Raw genomic sequence first — 21364 nt, 5'->3', positions numbered from 1 at the left:
CTTACAACAGAAATATACAAACCCTTGAACCAGTTTACAAAAAACACCCAAAATTGAACCTCAAAATCGTCAACAATTCACAACATACAATGGCACCAAATTATGCATAAAATAATGCCATATGATTGAACTGAACTAACACAGGTACACAACACCATAAGCGCGTTCATTAAGCCGATATCAGATCTTACGACACATCGCAAACCTGATTAGGGTTTTCAATCAACACTTATAATTTGCAACACCGATTGAGAATCAAAAGCTTTGGAAGATCGGACTGATTTCAAAAGCTGAAAATGGTGTGAAACCTGAAGAGGATTTTCGATCAAAACCTATAACTTACAGCACCAATCAAGAATCAAAAACATTAGAAGATCGGATTCGCTCAAGAAGCTGATTATGGTGTGAAACCTGATGAGGGTTTTAGATCAAAACCTATAAACTTAAGCCTTTAGAAGATCGAATCGAGTTCAAGAAGCTGAAAATGGTGTGGTTTAGAGAGAAAGAGAATGAATACAACAACATCAAACGAAAGCTGGAGAATTTAGCAAACTTTTGATGAGGGTTTCGATCAAAACATATAACTTGCAACACCGATCTAGAAACCAGAAGTCATTAGATGATCGAATTGAGTTAAAGAAGCTGAAAATGGTGTAGTTTAGAGAGAGAAAGAGCTGTGAGAATGAAAGAGGTGGAAACGGTGTAGAGAGAGAGAATGAAAATGAAAGTGTGAGGTAGGGTAGGAGAGAATGTAGGTTATTTAATATTGTATGAGAATTAGAACCAACGTGGGCTTTTGTACTTTCAATCATAACAAAACATTCGTTTTGTTTTCCAACTTTGTTCTTTTTTGATGAAAACAATTTGTAAATTTGTTTTTTTAATGGATTATAAATTTGTAATGTATATATTTTTGGAATGGATCTTATTCATATATGGTTTTGTTTATTGAAATGAGAAACAAAAGCCTAAAAGGTTCTTGTCTAGAAATTAGTCCAAACCGGCCGGTTCCTAACCGTAGGTTTCAAACGACAACTCGAACGGTTTTGCTCTTGATACAAACTGTCGAGACGGGTGCGGTAAATTAAACGACCGAACAGAAGATAATATATAGATATAATATAAGTGAACGATCTCGTTGTCGGTTAAAATGTTAATAACATTAAACAAGAACCGACCCACTCAAGGTGAGCTCTCCTTGAGTGGATGATTTACACCATACAAACACACAATCAAATAGAAAACAAGTTTCCTATTTATAGCTGAATACAAAATCCTAACATTCTAGAAGTTTTCCCGTTGAAGTTAAACACGTGTCGAAGATCTCGTCTCGGATCCGGAATTCACGTCCACTTTAATTATTTACTTAACCAATTATATTTAACGAGTTTCATCATATTGATATCGCAAGTCACATAATTTGGCCCTACAGAGTGTTGCCACAGTTTCACCTTAAATGTGATTGAACATGTTGAACTCTCCTTTTAACATTTCCTTTTGACTATTTCTCATTTTAAGGTTCCTTCAAACTTTCAACCATAGCGTCCCAGATTCCTTTGGCGGAGGTTTCTTCTCTTAAAGTTTGGGCAATTTCAGCTGACAGACAGACACTGGGAATTCCATAAGCTTTTTCATCTTCTTGAATGAGCTTCTTGTCCTCATCCTCGTAGGCTTCAACGGGAGTGTCAATAGGTCCATCGGGGGTTTGAGTAAATGAGGTCCAATTTGAATTGACCTGAGGAGAGTAGTATCATCATTCTTATGTAGTTTTTAAACCTCCACTTGAATAAGATAGTTGTTTTGTAAAAGGTTGTCTCTAGTATGTGCATGTCTCACTTTATATAGGTGAGAACATGCCATACTAGGTTTCCATTAAAACGGCTCAATGGGCTTAAACATATGACATCGGACCCAAATATACAAATAAGCAAATTATTACAAACACGCTTATGTTTCTGGAATAATACATGACTAAATACACAAAATTGGCTCTACACTAGGCCATAAGTGAAGGATATACAAATTATTTTTTAATAATTAATTATATTTTTTTCTAAATATTATAGTTTTTAAAAATAAAATATAAGTAAAAACATATTAATACAACAAATATAAAAAAAGAAAAATAAGACACTGGAGTTAATCAAAAGGCAATATGGCAAATAATGTTCACACTTGCCACTTGAAATGGCGGATATCCTGGTGACACTTGTCATTTCGAATGACAAATGTTTGTCTAAAGGCATTTTGACATACAGGGGCAAACTACTTTTGGGTATCGTGAACCGCCAGACAAAGTGGCATCCGCCATTTAACATGGCGGAACACACAGAAAATGTACCACATTCATCAATTTCAAATGGCGAAACACCAGCTAATTTTCCAACTCACCAGACATAAACTAGCATACCCTATATATAATTTGAGATCCGCCATTTCAAATAGTGAATCTCCTAGAAACGATTACAACCATTTCTCTCTCCTAGAAACCATTTCACTCTTCTAAAATTTCCTATATTGAAAAAGAATTCACCGTAACTTGATGCACTTCTCTCTACATACTTAACCACATCAATAATGTCACTATTGCACTATACGGCTTCCATCAACTAGTTATGTTTGTTTATGCATACCACAAGAAATTCAAAGCTTAAAATGTAGTCTAAGTCAAACCCAAAACATTACAACTTCACAAGACTAAAACCCATGCAACTATGATCTTGAACACTAAGCAGTTTAGAAAAAGATGAAGTTTTTCAAAAACAAACAACACTCAAAACAAGCACAATTTTTGCCAATACCCTCGCTTCTAGCGGACCAGAAGTTGCAGCAGCGGTGACCCTAAGAATACGCGATGCACCCAACTCTTCCAACAGGTTCACATGGTGGTGTGCATACCGCCCACCCGGAACAGTAAACTGTAATTTTATTTATAATCAGAATCTGCTAAAATTTAGTTTTCTTACAATAAGAGGAATGTTGAGTTTGACCTGAAAAAGAGCAAATGCAGCCCACGATTTTAGCACTGGAGACTTGTGACGCAACATCGATACAAACCGTTCAATTTGGGCTTGCTTGCATTGCAGTTGACCTACTTCAATTCAACAATGTGAGCAGATTCCGCTACTTGTGCCAACTGAGCAGCAGCCGATGATAAAGAGACACCGGTAAATACATGTAGGTCAAAATGGTACTTCAGAACAAGTTCAGTGTCCTCCAAGATTGGTATCATTCTAGTTCTTAGAAATTCAATAGTCCTTAAACCGCCTTCTGCTACCCGAGAATATTCTTCCAGTCTGTGTACAAGATGAAACAAACAATAAAGAAATTTGACAAAAAAAAAATCCTCAAGAAATATATAACATCAGGATTTTACCTGCCATCAAACATGTATGCAAAAGCTAAAGCAGCCGTGAAACGATCCCTTTTGCACCCTGTGAAACAAATATGAAGCAAGAACCCAGTGCCCCGATATTCGTTCACTATTCGCATAGCGTTTCCTGGGTTGAATGCTAGACTCCAAAGAGCCCCAGCAGCCATCGATTGGACGTCCTAATATTTTATAGCAATATTTAAATGCTTATATTTATAAAATGACAAATTATTTTTCATATCAAACTTAAACAAGAAGTGAGTTTCTTAAAGAGTAAAAGTAACAAAAACATAAGCCTTTACAGAATCTAAAAAGAGAAACCGCGACTCACTTCTCTTTGAGATATCATTGCCATCCTAACGAGCGAGGTGATGCCCCCCTGTCGTCCAATTGCAATACTAGTAGAAATGAAACAAATTATAATTTAATAGATTTTTCTGCAATTGTGAGATCATATACAAATCTAAACATAGTATATAGTTTTTTAATCATTTTTTGGATACTTGTAGGATACAAATGGTTACTTAAATACTTAGTGAGTTAAGGTATATATAGTTACATCAAAAGTTGTCATTGTAAGTTTTATATAGAAATGTGAAGGGTTAATACTTGCATATACCTATTGGCTTCTGAAGCGGCCGACAGGGCACATAGAGCATCCGCCACTCTCACTTGAAGATCTGGATAATTATATATACGCGTTTTCGCAAGAGCAACCTGTAATGAAACAATAAATCATACTAATAATGATACAACCGATTTCGGTCAAATTTAAACGAATGAAGTGTAGGATTTTGCATATATCTTCAATACAACCAAAATGTTCAATAAACAAAGGTACCAGGAGTCAAAGTGATCAATGGATAAAATATCATACCAAGGATTCAACACCACCAGCTAACGCAACGTGTTCTCGATTTGTATCATCCTCTAATAAATTAGCCAATACTCGAATTGCCTATACCAAAATAAGATATCATGTTTTGTTACTTATTTCACTTTAGACATTAATTAACTTGTTCTTTTACCAGCAGACTTAATATTATTCTGATATTACCTGTTCTCGCGCGTTCACGCGATCGCTATAGCGAACGATCGTATCTAAAGCATTTATACCACCAGCTGCAGCAATTTCTATGGCACACTTATGATCGGTTGCCAAAGTGGCAAGTGCGCCCGTCACCAGTTCCTAAAAAGCAAAATATTTTGTAACATACAATTTCCTCATATGTAACACGCGACACAAATTCAGGACACGTACCAGAGTTCAACTACTGTAGGAACCACGCCAGTTCAAGATTAAGCCAACTAAACCTTTAATGGCACCAGTATCAGCAATCTCTCCCTTAATCAAGATTACCCGTATTAGTAAAGATTTTAACCGAATCAAAGTTTTGAAACTTGACTAACAAATGATAAAACCAAAAACCTTATACTCATCATAGACAGAAAGATTCCGCAGCCCTCCAGCAGCCTCTTTAGCCACCCACAGGTGCATAGATTTTGTTAATCATGCAAGAATGCTGATTCCACCACGCCCCACAACAGACATTGCGAAAGCCGGATCCACCAAAAGATTTGATATTGTCTGTAGTAAACAATTATATTATTAAGTTGCCCTAAGAAATAAACCAAGAAAACACAAAAGATTCAACCTTTGTTGCTTCATATTGGATCTGTTCTGTCAATGATGTTGCAAGGCCTACTAGAAGCTCAACACCACCACCTTTCATGATGGCTTCAACAATTACCGCATCAACCCTCGCTACATTATTAACCACCACCGTGAATTCACCAAGCCCGGTGGCTGCATATTCTTGAACATCTTCTTGAGAACTCCGCAACAAATTGAGCAGGAGATCTATCCCTTGATTGACCCAAAAATCCTCGAACCCAGGTGGTCTAATCCCGGCTATCTCTAAAAACACATGTGCGAGAATCCATTCAATCCACATCATAAACTCATCTAAAATCCCGTCTTTCTTCCCCGACTGGTTTCTCCATTCAGACAAAGTGCCGGGAAATATACGAGATAGTTCTTTCAATGTGTCGTTAAAGTAACCAAGCATCGTTATACCGAGACGTTTAGCCTTGGTATGAAGATCAGCAACAAGCTCTAATGAAGGACATTCAATTGCACACAAAAGTTTCAACCTTTGTAAGGACATAATCAACCTCATAACAGCCCCTGGAGCCACATTGGTTCTAGAAACATCTAAGCCTTCTAAATGAGGAAGGTTGCACCAAGATTTACTAGCCAAATCCCAGTCTAAGCGTAAGCCCCCCGCAACCGAAAGAAAATGAAGTGACACGACACTTCCTAACGCCGCTGCTCCATCGATAGTTGCACAATTGATAAACCCAATTTCTTGAATAATCGGGCAATGAGTAGCCAAAGCAGTTATGGCCGCAGTATTTATATGTCTTACCCCCAAAAGCCGAAGTTTCTTTAGCTTTGGGCAGCCTAAGGCTATAGCGACTATACCCTCGCTTGTTATGTTATCACATGGAGTAGGCCCGAGTTCGATGCTTTCAAGAAGCCTGTGATGGGACACAATGTGTGCAAGATTTGAATCGGTCATCGTCCGACAATAGCCAACTCTTAAATCTCTCAAAGCTTTGGCTCTAAGATTACTTAGTGAATCCATAGTATCGCATCCATTAAACCTAAGTTTCTTTAGACTTGAGCACCTTGAAGACAGAAAATTCATTAGCCCCGACTGGATTTGGTGAGCACGGAGATCTAATGATTGCCATAAATCCGACGAAGATCCAAGTGATTTCCAGGTTTTGCAACTTGACGACAAATTTGCTTGATCACGATAACTTAAATGAGTAAAAACCTTAACTAATACATCATCAGGCAACCTAAACCAATTAACACCTCCAGCGTCTTCACTCACTATATCACAATCTGCACTCTCCGTTTCAGGATGATCTGATAAATCCAACTTTTGGGTTCTTTTCCTAACCCTATGATTCATCTTACGACAAAGATTCTACACAGAAGTATACACTAAATACTTATAACAAAATCACAAAAAACACCCAAAATCGAACCTCAAAATCTCATCACCATTTCACAACATTAATCGAGCTTTAATCACAATTTCTGCAAGCATAAAAGAACGCCCTATACTCGAACTGAACTAACGCAGGTACACAACAACATAAGCGCATACATTGAGCAGATTTCAGATCTTACAACACATCAAACCTGATGAGGATTTCAGATCTAATGATGGCCAGAAGCCTTTAGATGATCGAATTGAGTTTAAGAAGTTGAAAATGGTGTAGAGAGAGAGAGAGAGAATGAATACAACAACATCAAACGAAACCTGGCGAATCCCGCAAACCTGATGAGGGTTTTCGATCAGAACCTATAATGTGCAACACCGATCTAGAAACTAGAAGCTTTTAGATGATGGAATCGAATTCAAGAGGCTATAAATGGTGTGGTTTAGAGAGAGAATGAATACAACACCGATGAGGGTTTTCGATCAAAACCTATATATAATTTGCAACACCGATCTAGAAACCAGAAGCCTTTAGATGATCAAATCGAGTTCAAGAAGCTGAAAATGGTGTAGTTTAGAGAGAGATTGAACGGTGCGAATGAAAGAGGTGGATACGATGTAGAGAGAGAGAGAGAGAGAGAGAGAATGAAAGTGGACACAAATGTGAGCTAGGGTAGGAGAATATCTAGGTATTTAATTTATTGTGTCAGATGAGAATGAGAAGAAAACGAAAAAAAAACTAAAAAGACCCACATAGGCTTTTGTACTTTCAATCATAAGAACACTTGTTGTCGAGATTTGTGTTCCACCTTGTTCATTTCAATGAAAATGATATATTCTAAATTTCTAATATATATGTTTTCTTAATATATATTTATTATTTATATATTTTTAGAAACTAAACTAAACAACCAAATCACTATTTTAAATTATATCAATCTTTCCACACAATGCTTTTGAGAAGATCAGTTTTTGATCCACTATAGTCTTGGACAAGCAAACCGATTTTTTTCAAAAATGACATCCTTTCTTGTTTTCTATGACCCAAGTTACTATATTCTTGAATTTTTAGCAAATCAGGAACGGAGTAATGCATAGATTGGAGGTAAATGGCACTAATTAAATTGTCAAACTAAGGTAGCAAAGTGACAACCCGCAAGAATATGGTCGCAGTTTCCTTGTAATCACTGCAAAGCCTACAAGTCACCGAAACCACCTAAATATTTCTTGAAAGGGCAACAAGAGTTGAGATTCTATCCATCTCTACCTGCCACATATTAACTTTTTAGGAACCCAATCTACTTCACCTCTAAAAAAAGAGACCGATGGATTTGAGACTTTATATAATAGCTTTTAACCGAAACTTGATGCAACAATGATAAACAGCTCGATAATTCCCTTGACCGGCATTGAATCAAGTTAGCCCTTTTCCAACACTATTTCCAAAATCAGCAATCACTTGCTTTATCATGCACAATAACACCAAACAGGTTTTATCCTTTTCATTTTCAAAGAGGTAGGGAAGTAATTAAGGCTCTTAGCAGTTACTTGGTTTCGTTTTCATTTCATCATTTTATATATTTACATGGTTTCATTTATGGAAATGGAGCCTTTTAGAGTAAGGGGTGTTTGAGTGAGCTTATAATTTTACTTTTTTGCTTATTTTCTTTTCGAAAAGCAAAATCAACTTTTGAAAAGCAAAATCAACTTTTGAAAAGCTTCACTTTGAAGCTTTTGAGTTGCTTTACCCAACACCTTTTGCTTTTCAATAAACAAATAGCAAATAAGCAAGTTTTAGAAGCCCACCCAAACACCCCTAAGGATTCGTCTTAAGAGCGTTTCTAACGCACTGGGAGTGGGGCTGTTCACGAACCGAACCGAACGCAGACATGCTCATACTTGGTTTGGTTTGAAAGCGAGCCGAACCGAGCGGATTGAATTTAAATAAACGAGCAATATCTTTATGCTTGAACTTGGTTTGGTTTTGAAACCGAGCGGCTTGGTTAGGTTTGGTTTTGCTTGATTTCATACAAAGTTTCCAATTTTAAATTTTTAAAACTTCAAAATATCATTAATTCAAAAATTTTAACTCTAAATCATCTAAACTTTCACCTTTAAAATGTATAAAACTCAAAGTTAACAACAAAACATATATAAAACAAGCAGCTATGGTTTAAAATTGAACTTTGAATTCAACACAAAATAGGGAAATCTTAAAAACTTTAAAAAACTATTATACTTCTATATATATACATAAAGTTTATATATAAAACTAATAAATAAAAATAATTCGAGCAAAACGAACCGAACCAAACCGAGCAAAACGAACCGAACCAAACCAAACCAAACGGCTCACTTCCAAACCGAGCCTAAATCGAATGAGCATTTTTCGAGCGGACGACGAACGAGCGGCGAACAGTTTGGACAGCCCTAACTGGGAGTCACAAACTTAATTTTCTGTTGGTCTTTAGTAACGTATAACTCATGGACCCAACCCAGATCATGAATCGATCTCCTTTCTCTATCTTCTAAGAAAACATTCATGGAAGTCTTTGGTAATGGACCTTGGACTTGGAAGTCATCAAAGTTTTTCAACTTTTCTATTTCACAATTGTCTTGGTGTCTATGGAGTCAAACTTTGTAATGAGCGTTAGAGAACTTTATTTGAATTTATGTTTTTTTATCATTATTAGATACTAATAGCGGCATGTTCAGATCTATTATAGGTATCTTAGAACGCTTGTTACTGACTTGAGATTTTGTGTTATCTATCCTCATGAAAGAGAAGCGTATGTTTGTTTTATTCGTTTCTTATGCATCTATCATATAGTCACTGCAAACTAGAAACTAATATCTTCATATGGGTTGATATGTTGAAAATTTCTTTTAAATTTACGAGAGTGATGATTTGAAAATGGATGATTATGTAGATAAATGTGTAGACTTATGTAGCATTTGAGATCGAAACTGAGTGAGAATAATAACTTAAAATTACGTATTCTTAACCAAAGTGGACGTTGTTGACGAGGTTGTTCCTTTCGTTTAACCCATAAATACAAACAAACTTGAGCCTTGGTGTATACTTAGGTACTTAGGTAGTCAGATATTGGAATATGTTACGACACGCTCAGCCCAAGGTGTAGGGGCCCGTTTTGTAATTTAGTCTTTTGCATTTGTTTGCTTTAATTACGATATATCAAGGTAGCTTATATGGTTTACTTGTTGTATGTTTGGGCCGAGACCATGTAATATTGAGCCAATTGGGCCGTGAATAATAGAAACAAGCATGGCATAGCTTCACCTATAAAAGGTGAAGCATACACATGCTACAAACAACCTTTTGAAAAACAATAACTTTTTCATTTCACCAACTCTCTCCCCCTACTCTTCCTTTCTATCCATTTCGGGTAATAACAAACACTCACAAGATCCAAGATCTCGGTTGCTTACTAGTGATTTTCGCTAGCTAGTAAGTGAGATTGATTCAAAAACTTTGTTGTTTGATCCGTTCTTATGACCTACACAAGGGACAGTGAAGTGAAACTAAGGCTTTAGGCCCCCAATTGGCTAGAAGCGGACCTACCCTTGTGGTATATGGGTCGGCTTCCATGTGACTTTTTTTTACTAATATAGGGTAAAATTCATAACCGACCATGTGAGTAAATAGCGGTAGTCTACTGAAGTGAGAAATTTACTACGCCCGTCACTGCAATTGACCTTAATATTTCATCACCAAGGTAATGCATGCATATTGGGTTTAAGCAAATGAAAACAGAAGGAAATAGAAGCGTGAATCACCCAATTGAACAATGAAGCAGCAGAATTCATAAACCACATGGAGAATTCCCTTAGAGTAAGGTTTCGACTAGTCAGTGTTAGATTAATGGTGTGAAGTGAAGTTCTATCATGCTCGAGGTTGGGGTCTCAGTTATAATTTACACTCATTTAGTGATTATTGGTATCGAGAATCCCTTTCTGTCCTTGTGTTTTGGTCCACTCATGTGTTCGTTGCTGTTACGTTTTGGTGTCTCCTCCTAATTTTGTTGGCTGATCCTTGTCTTGTGCTCCTATTGGGTTGAAGGTTTAGGTTGTTATCATTCTGTCACTTTTGTTTCTGATGTCCTAGATTGTTAGGCGGTTTCCGTGTTGTACAATTGGGTGTTTATTATTCAGCTCCTTGCTGAGAATTCGTTCGAATTTGTTAGTTTTAATAATAAAGTGTGCTTTTCTGAAGAAATCATCCCAAGTATTTCTAGATATTATCATTTGTCACAATCGACATCGCAATGTTCTTCACCTATTCATTTGTGTGTTTTAAATTGCCTATGATTGATTTAGTTCGTCTTTTCATTGTGATTTGGATTCGTTTTCATCAAATCCTAAGAAAGTCACAAAGTTTTGTTTTGAATGCGCACGTACCACACGATTTCAAACCTCAAAATGTAATCTAGAGCAAAGCCAAAATATTGTGAGACTCAAACCCAAAGATATGTAAATTGACTTTCGAAACAGATCTTGAAAACTAACCAGTTTAGAAGAAGAAAAAGAGTTTCTGGTACAAACAAAACTCAAACAAATACATCAAAATATAAAAGAGTATATATAACTGTTGACATTCAGGTTGACTTATTGCTATCTAACTTGATCTGCTGAAGACATCTCTTGGTGCTCCAGGTTCCTGAGCACGATTTTTGCGCATATCTTCGCTACAAATGGACCAGCAGCTGCCGCGGAAGTTACCCTTAGAACACGTGATGCACCCGCCTCTTGCAACAGGTTCACATGGTGGCGTGCATTTCGTCCACCAGGAACAGTAAACTGTAATTCTAGTTATAATCAAAAACTGTTAAAATCTAGTTTTGTTAAAATAAGAGGAATGATGAGTTTGACCTGAAGAAGAGCAAATGCGGCAAAGGATTTCAGCACCGGAGACTTATTACGCAGCATGGATACAAACCGTCTAATATCACTTGGGCTGCATAGTAATTGACCTGTCTCAACAATACAGACAGCTTCTGTTGCTTGTGCCAACGAAGCAGAAACCGATGATAAAGAGACGCCAGTAAACATATGTGGGTCAACAAAAATCGACACAAAATCTTCAATGCACTTCAAGTTTGTTATTCTTGCACTTTCAAAGTCTACCGGAGCGTAATCTTCCACTCTATACAAGATAAAAGAAAAAATATATATAATTAAGCAATATAGTAATTGGACAAAAATAACAAGACATAAAACTTCAAATTATAACCTGCCATCAAACACGTATGCCAAAGCTAAAGCCGCCATGAAACGACCCATTTGGGACCCTGTTGAACAAATACCAACCAAGACCGGAATCCCCCCATCTTCGACTATGCGCAGAGCGTTTTCTGGGCTGGATGCTAGACACCAAAGGGCTCCAGCAGCCATTGATTGGACATCCTAATATTTTATAGCAACATTTTAATAACTTTATATCAAACTTAACAAATTAACAAGAAGTGAATTTCTTAAAATAAGTAAATAAATAAATAAGCCTTTACTTGTATGTTCGTTGTTGCCAGCCTTATAAGAGCCGCGACGCCTCCCTCTCGTCCAATTGTAATTCTAGTAGAAATGGAACAAATAATGATTAATCGATTTCCTGTAACCATAAGATCGTATACAAAATCGAAAAATCATATAGAAAGTTACATGTTTTTTAATCATCTTTGGATACAAAAGGTAATTACTTTGTGAGTTAGGATATATATATATATATATATATAGTTAGATTAATGTAAATGGTTAATATTTGCATGTACTTATTGAATTCTGAAGCCGACAACGACCATAGAGTAACAGCCACTCTCGCCTGAAGACTTGGAGAAGCGGTAATACACGTTTCTGCGAGAGCAACCTGTAATGAAACAATAAATCATACAACTATTTTTGTCAAATTTATAATAAATGAAGTGCATGATTTTGCATATATCATCAATAAAACCTCAGTGTGCAATAAACAAAGGTACCAGAAGTCAATGTCAATAGATAAATTATCATACCAAGGGTTCCAAACCGCCTGCTAATGCAACATATTCTCGGTTTCTATCGTCAAGTGCTAAATTACCCAATGCTCGGACAGCCTATACCATAATAAGATATCACATTTCTTGATAATTAGATATTTCACTTTACACGTTAATTAATATCATATTATTACCTCTTTTTGCACGTCCTCGCACTCGCAGATGCAAGCAAGTGTTATTAAAGCATTAATGCCACCAAGTGCCGCCATTTCCATGTTGCACATATCATCAAATGCCAAATTGCCAAGTACACCCGCCACCCGTTCCTAAAAAGAAAAATATATTGTATTATACAATTTCCGCATTTGTAAGACGTGGCACAAATCAAGAGACATACCAGAAGTTTGTCGAACCCTGGCCACTTAACGGTTAAGTCAACTAAAGATTTAATAACACTAGCTTCACCAATAGCTCCCTTAATCAAGATTAACCAAATTAGTAACAATTTTAACCAAGAGCCAAAGTTTCGAAATTTGACAAACAAATAATAAAACCAAAAACCTTATGCTCATCAAAGGAAGAAAGGTTCCAAAGCCCTCCAACGGCCTCTCCAGCCACCCATCGGTTCAGAGACTTCGTTAAGCTTGCAAGAATGGTGATCCCACCACGCCCCGCCACAGTTTTTGCAAAAACCGGATCTACAGAAAGATTTGCAATTGCCTACAATAAACAATTATTTTATTAAACTGCCCCAAGAAGTACTCTTTTGTGATAAATAAATCTAGAAATCATAAAAGATAATTCAACCTTTGTGGCTTCTTTTTGGATACCTTCTTGCACAGATGTTGCAAGACCCAACAGAAGCTCAACACCGCCACTTATTATGACGGCGTCAGCAAGTATCGCATTAACCATCGGTACACCATCAACCACCACCGTGAAAGCCGCAAGCCCCATGGCTGCATATTCTTGGACATCTTCTTGAGAACTTTGTAATAAATTAAGCAAGAGACACACCCCTTGATTGACCCAAAACTCCTCGAACCCGGCTGTGTTAAGCCAATCGGCTATATGTAAAAGCGCAAATGAGAGAATCCATTCAACCCAACTCATAAACTCATCCAAATTCCCTTCTTTCTTCCCTAGCCGGTTTCTCCATTCAGAGAAAGTGCCGGGAAACATACGAGACAGTTCTTTAAAAGTATCATTAAAGAAACCCCGAGCATCATTATACCAAGGCGATTAGCCGTGTCATGAAGATCGGCGTCAGCATCTAATAAAGGACTATTAAATGCACACAAAAGTTTCAAAGTGTTTAATGACCTAAACAACCTCCTAACAACAGATGGAACCGCGTCGGTTCTAGAAACATCTAAACCTTCTAAATTTCGTAGGTTGCCCCAAGAATTACCAGCCAAATTCCAGTCTATATGTGTGGTACCAGCAACCGAAAGAAATTGAAGTGACACCACATTTCCTAACGCCGTTTCATCGATTATTAAACAATTGACAAATGCAAGTTCTTGAAGATGCGGGCAGTTATTAGCTAAAGAACTAATGGCTGCAGAATTTACATTTGATATGCCCGAAAGCCTAAGTTTCTTGAGCCTAGGGCAGCCTAAGGCTATAGCGACTACTGCCTCGCTAGCAGGGGCGGACCTACATAGTAGCCGTCGGGGTCCCGGGACACCAATGTTTTTTAAAATTTATTTAGAAGCGATATAGAAAATTTTTGAAGGACCCCATATAAATTAACACTTGGACCCCATATCAATATTACCATTCTAGTCTGGTGGAAACCCCCTTCCAATACCACACGAATGACCCGAGTTCGAGCCTTGCTCTTTCCCGTTTTTTTATGTATTTCGTTTTTTAAAAATTTACTTTATATTAGTTTTAGTTTTGACTTTTGGCCCATGGGTTTTAACATATCCCAACCCAACTCATCAGACGTAACACCCTCCACACACATCTCAACCCCACTGCTTATCCCTAACTCACGCCTCTCTCAGTTTTTCCGGCCAGCCTCCGCTCATCTCCGCCCATATCCGCCAGCCTCCGACTCACTCCAGCCACCGTTCACCCCTCTTTGGTCTTATAAGTCTTTGTTTCCTCTGATTTTGTCTCAAACTAAAGGTAATTTTAGGGCTAATTAGTTGATTGATTTTATATATAATTATACATTTATACTCATATTGGTTATTGTATGTTGTATATTGTTGTTAGATTGTGACTTAGTTTTCTTAAAAACTTGAACTTTAGGGTTAATTATGCAAGAATCATTGAAAAGAAAGTTTGAGCCCTCGTCTTCTTCAAGTAATACATCTAAGAAAATTGATTTGGAAGACCTTCCATCAGATTACGTTCATGTTTTTCGGGTATGAATTAAAAGTGTATGTTTCATCTAGTTTCTAATTTAGATTCTTTGTACTTACTCGTTTCCAATGACACCATAGTTCCGTGTTTTATTATGTTCCTCGCCTCGACCCGACCCGAATAACGACCGACCCGAAAAATTTTGTAAACCGAAAAATTGGGACCCCATCGACAAAAAATCCTGGGTCCGCCACTGCTCGCTAGTAATCCCTTCACAGAAATCAGGCCCAAGTTCGATGCTTTCAAGAAGCGAATGATGGGCCACGATGTGTGCAAGATTTGCATCAGTTATTTCCCTACAGTAACTACCTCTTAATTCTCTCAAACCTTCAGCTCTAAGATTAACTAGTGAATCCATACTGTCAGATCCACTAAACCTAAGTTTTCTTAGATTCGAGCACCTTGAGGACAACACATTCATTAAACCTGACTCACATTTGTGAGGACGAAGATCTATCGATTGCCATAAACTTGATGAAGATCCAGCTGATCTCCAGGTTTTGCAAGTCGATGACAAGTTTGCTCGATCACGGTAACTTAAATGAGTAAAAATCTTAACTACTAAATCATCATGCAATCTAATCCAATCAACTATATGACAATCTTCACTCTCCATTTCGGGTTGATCCGACAAATCCGACTTTTGGGTTCTATTCCTAACCCTACGATACATCTTACAACAAAGATTTTACAAAGAAATATACACTAAAGATTATAACAACAAAAACCCTTCAATCAATCACCAAATATGCATATAAGAATGCCATGTAATCAAACTAAACTAAACCAGATGCACAAGAACATAAGCTCAGATATCAGATCTTATATATATTTAGCTACTTCACATCAAGTCTGATGAGGGTTTAGATCAAAACCTATAGCTTACAACACCGATCAAGAAACCAGAAGTCTTAAGAAGATCAAAATGATATCAAGAAGATGAAAATTGTGTGGTTTAGAGAGAGAATGAGCGGTGCAAAGAGGTGTAGAGAGAGAGAAAATGAAAGAGGACACAAGTGTCAGGTAGGGTAGGCGATAATCTAGGTATTAAGTATATATAGTGCTAATGAATTGAGTGGAGTAGCAAAACCCTAAAAGGACCCACTTGGGCTTTTCATAACAACATTCGTTTGTTTTTTTTCAATGAAAATGATTGTTAATTAATTTGTTTTATTAATGTACTATTAATTTGTAATACTTATTTTAATTTTATTATATTGGTATAAATTAATATACATACTTGGTTTGTTTATTGAGGTGTTTTAGTCAAGTATTTTTTCCTTAATTAAGAGCATTTCAAACAAATTTGTATGTTGGTTAGTTCGAACGAAAAACTCGTAGACTAAGTTTAGGTCATGAACCGATCTCTCACTATCGTTTAATTCTGATGGAAATCGTTCATAGAAGTTTTGGTCATGGAGTTGGACTTGGAAACCAGCAAGCTTTTTCGGCTTCTCACACACCTGCCTTTGTCTCCCGGCCATCATAATTAAGAGCACTTCAAACAAATTTGTATGTTGGTTATTTCGAACGAAAAACTCATAGACTAAGTTTAGGTCATGAACCGATCTCTCTCTATCGTTCACAGAAGTTTTGATCATGGAGTTGGACTTAGAAACCAACAAGCTTTTTCGGCTTCTCTCTCCTCCGTCTTTGTCTCCCCTTTTTACATTAGATCTTCGTGGAGTTGAACCTTGTTATGAGTATTTTATAACTTTTGTTTCTATCATTAATTATTCATAGTGACGAGTAACTACATCAGATCTCCGTGAAGTAGAACCTACATACCTTTTACAAGCATAAAAAATGAAAATTGAAGATTTGGGTGTTACCTCCACCGTAACTTATGGTGGCTCCATCGTAGCTTACGATGGTGGCTGGGCAAAAAATGTCGTAGCAGGCACCGTAACGCAGAATGTTGACATCGTTGGAGCTGGGCCCACGTAAGCTACGGTGGCCCTATCGTATCTTGCGTTACACGGGACGCGAAAAGGCAATTTTTGATTATTTGTTTCCATATTTAAGCCCGGGTTTAACCCTAAGTCGAGTTATCTTCATACCCTAGCAGCTTTGGACGATCTTGGAGCAAGGACTCACCAAACTAACACCCTAACTAAATCACTAAATCATCCATTAATTCATCCTTCCAAACGATAATCGACCTACTCAAGATGCAAAGGCAAGGCTAACCCCTTCTTGACCACTTCAGGTGTATGGTTTCTATGTGTGGATTAATTTTTTATTAAGATTTTGTTGATTGAATCTTTACGTTTGCTGAATTTATTAAAACATCTATTTATATTTTTTCTGGGATTCTATCTCATTAAATCAATTGATTTGTGTTCATTGACATTTTAGATTAAGATCTTATAGTCGTTGAACCGTTTACCTTTGATCGTTAAACCTTGAGGAGTTTTATACTAATAAGCTGGTAATTAGGTAGACTAAGTTCAGTTGTGTCAATTCGTCGGATTAGGTTATGTGAATTATCACAATCAAACTGTTGTGTATAGTAAATATTTATCAATTTAAACTTCCATTTGACAGGAGTTATAATTATTCAGTTTGTTATATTTCCTGAACCTGAGGTGTATCAATATTTTCTCAAAACGTTTTACAACCAAATTAATTCAAATTGCTTGACATCGTCTGTCTGCCTAGAGTTAATTAATTGGTCACTGATTCCTCGTGAAGACGGCCTTACTTACCCGTACTAGTTAAAGGTATTTAACTTTTCAAAATACTTTTTTTATTAGAGCACGACATCTACATCAAATAAACGTGTTGTAATATAGCAAACCAACAATTAGATCACACCTATCTCATTACAGTTGTAGCAACGGAGCTTGTCTTTGTCAAACCCAACGTGTTTGCCATCAGAATCCTAGAAGTTGTTCTTCCCATGCTTCTTCATTAAGTTTGTGGCCCTGTGAACAGTCATGGCCATATGATACTTGATATCCATCTTCTCAAGGTCTTTCTCGTTGATTTCTGGAATGTCTCATTGTTGAAAAGACGGAGGCAACAGATTTCCTTGTAGCGGTTGCTTATGACTAGCCAGAAAGGCATTGAACAGTGCAATTTGAGAGTCATCAACTTGAGTGGTGGAGTTACTCAAGCTGCTTGTCTTGTTTCTTGAAGGTTTATTGATCCCATGGGCCTTGAGAGCTTTCTCAACAACTTGGTTGACTGCATCTTGAAAGGAGTTAGTTTTTGACGATCTTGATTGACCCACGGATGACTTGAAGGAATTGTTCTGTTCTACATTTTCACCCTGTTAACTGATGAACAGTTGGATGAGATTGACTTAGAAAAGAAGTGTTGATTCCTGAACCTGTAGAAACCCCAGCATGGTTGAGAGAAATGACATGGTTTTTCAATATGAGATTTTCATTCATCTCAAATGACTTGTGGTGGAGGTCAAGTAAGATAAGGTTGTAGTGTTCAGATTAGTTGTTCTCTTAATGTTAGTCACACTATTGTTGAGAGAAATGACATGGTTTTTCAATCTGAGCTTTTCATCCATCTCAAATGACTTGTGGTGGAGGTCAAGTAAGATAAGGTTGTAGTGTTCAGATTATTTGTTCTCTTAATGTTAGTCACACTATTGTTCCACATGTAAGGCAGTGAATTCAACAACTTGTTGATTTCTGACATTTCATAAATAATTCCGGAACTTCTCATTTTGGTAATCAATTTCTCAAATCTGCTGATGAGGTTTGCAACCGATTCTCCTTGAATGTGAATAAATATGTTAACTTTCCTCTCAAAATTTCCATCCGGCTATTTCTCATGTCTATATTGTCTTCAAACTTCTCAACCAAGGCATCCCAAAGCCCTTTAGTGGTTGTGCATTCTCTTAAAGTTAGAGAAGGCCTTTTCGTCATCAAGTATTATCTTTTTATCTTCATTAGTGTAGCTCTCAATAGGAATATCAACTTGTCCATTTTCAGTGTCTGTAGTAGGCCTATGAGGTCCCCTTTCAGTGGATCTAAAAAATGCAAAGTCAGTTATTCTCATATAATTTTTAAATCTCCATTTGAATTCTTTAAAGTTACTTTCAAATATCAACAGCTTAGGAGGTTTTGTTGTGATTTCGGCCTCATTTTCAAGCATTATGTAACTTTTCAACAACTCGGGATCATGTGTCATCTTGACAAACAGATTATCAAACCATACAATCCTCAAAAAGCAGCAAAATATGTCTAGGAACATTAAGTACAAACGAATCGCACAGGAGATGCGATTAGATTCGTTTCTACAAATGCGCTTCGATTCGTTTTCAGAAATACGATTCGATTTGCTTCTAAAAATGTGATTCGATTTGTTTTCATAAATGTGATTCGAATATAATTTTCAAATGCGATGTGATTGGAATCTCCAAATTCAATTCGATTGGAATTTTCAAATGCGATTCGATTGGAATTTTCAAATGCGGTTCGATTGGAATTTCCAAATGCGATTCGATTGGAATTTCAAATGCGATTCAACTGGAATTTCCACATGTGATTCGATTGGAATTTCATGGTAGCAAACGCTGTCGCTTAAGCTACTTGGATCCGCAACTTACTTCTCGAACTTGGAACTCCGGTCACTAGAGCCACAATCGTTTATTGTGACAACGTTTCTGCAATCTATCTTGCCGAGAATCCTGTTCAACATCAGCGCACCAAACATGTTGAAATGGATATACACTTCGTGAGAGAAAAGGTTCAAATTGGTCACATTCAAGTTCTTCGCGTGCCGTTCGAGTTCCAATATGCGGATATTTTCACTAAGGGCCTTCCAAGACAATTATTTGAATCGTTTCGAAACAGCTTGAACGTTTCATCTTTTGCACGCTCAAGCTGAGGAGGAATATTAGTAACATATATTTTAGTATTATATATTGTCATTTATATCTTGATTTAGTCTCCTAAAATAGTGCATAGGTTGTTAGGCAACTATTCTATTTATTTGGGTGTAATCTCTCATTTGAAGGCAAGCAATATTGATTACTTTCAAATAGATGGCTTTATATATGTTTTTAAGATTATAATTAAAAACAAGACATTTAAAACTTTTGGTCTAAAATAAATCGGATCAAATATGAAATTGCAACGAACTATAAAAGTTGTGTGAGGTATTTTGTAGTTTATTCCCGAACCCGAGCTATGGGTCGGGAAGGTGCGGTCGGTTCTAGTTGTTGGATCAATCTTATTAATTAAGAAAGACTATGATCTTTGTGATCTCCAGTTCGATACTGAGGCTGTCCGGGTTTTATCACCGGTGGGCTTTCGGGCGTGTGGGGTTTCCCATGAACTGGAGATAACTTAGAGGCATTTAAGGGCTTCTTATGGCTAGGTTAAGTCAGCTGACGGTAACTTTTTGCCGTTAGATCACCACATACAGAATAACTAGACAATTAAATGTTTGTTGGTGCTCCAGGTTCCTAAGCACAATCCATGCAATTATCTTAGCTTCTAGTGGACTGCATTTGCGGCCATGGCATCCCTAACAACACACGGGGCATCCAATTCTTGCAACTATAAAGTTTATAGTCATAATTCATTAAAATCTAGTTTTTTTATATTATTTATTTAGTATAACTAAAAATAGAAAAAGTCAAGTCTGACCTGAAGAAGAGCAAATGCAGCTCACGATCTGAGCAACGAACACTTACTACGCAACATGGATACAAACCGTCTAATTTCAGCTTGGTTGCATCACAATATACCGGCCTACTTCAACAATACTGGCTGATTTGGCTGCTTGCGCCAATGCCCAAAAGTGCAGAATTAGCCGATGTTAAAGGAGCAGAAAACGCTTTTAGGTCAACAAAAGTCAACACAAAAGTTTCAATGTACTTCAAGCTAATATAGAAACTTTTACCACAAAAGTTAACAAGAAATATATAAGTTAATTCAACATAATTCCTTAATAATTCACCTACCATCAAACATGTACGCGAAAGCTAAAGCATCTATGACACAGCCATTTTCGACGCAGATGATGAAAGATTAAACAAGACCATTATGCCTCTATCTTCCACTATTTGTAGAGCCTTCTGGGGCCGGTTGAGCGCTAGACTCCAAAGGGCCCAACAGCAGTCGCATGAACAGTCTCCTGATGTTTTATAGCAATATTTAAATAATTAAATGACTTGTTATAAACTGTGCTAAGATATATCATAATGCATTTGAAGGATATAATCTTGATAGAACCAAGAAGTGCAATGGAAGAATCAAATATAAAGTTTGAAGGTTGAGAAGATAAAGCCCGCCAATGTCCTTATTAGCCACCAATCTATTCATAAATTTAATTTACTAATCTTGCAAGAATATATGGTGATGCGGCCACCCCTCAACGCAGATTTAAGTTCGGAAAACGACTCCAAGATTCACGTGCCAAATCCCAGTCTACGTCGAGGGTCCACGAAACAGACATGTAACGAAGTGACACGGCATTTGCTAACTAATGCCGCGACATCAATACTTTCACAATCAACAAATGCAATTTCTTGAAGATCCGGGCACTAATTAGCTAAAGCAATCCAGAATAAAGTTCTGAACCTTCGAAATGCTAAGTAACACGGCATTTGCTAAGTAACGAAGTGACACGAACAATGT

At 37.0% G+C, this 21364-nt stretch overlaps 2 pseudogenes; both read right to left on the bottom strand.

Annotated features, from left to right (window-relative positions):
* Positions 1-4992: 4992 nt before the first annotated feature.
* Positions 4993-6557, bottom strand: LOC143553999 (protein ARABIDILLO 1 pseudogene; annotated as a pseudogene).
* A 4465-nt stretch (positions 6558-11022) lies between these two features.
* LOC143553998 (protein ARABIDILLO 1-like) lies at positions 11023-15429 on the bottom strand (annotated as a pseudogene).
* Between the last annotated feature and the right edge of the window lie 5935 nt (positions 15430-21364).

This window comes from Bidens hawaiensis, unplaced genomic scaffold (assembly GCF_021521415.1).
Source record: "Bidens hawaiensis isolate Kalapana, Puna unplaced genomic scaffold, B.hawaiensis_p1.1 tig00017468_1, whole genome shotgun sequence".
Lineage (NCBI taxonomy): Eukaryota > Viridiplantae > Streptophyta > Magnoliopsida > Asterales > Asteraceae > Bidens > Bidens hawaiensis.
Note: the sequence above shows the minus strand (reverse complement) of the source record. Positions and strands in the feature narration are given on the sequence as shown.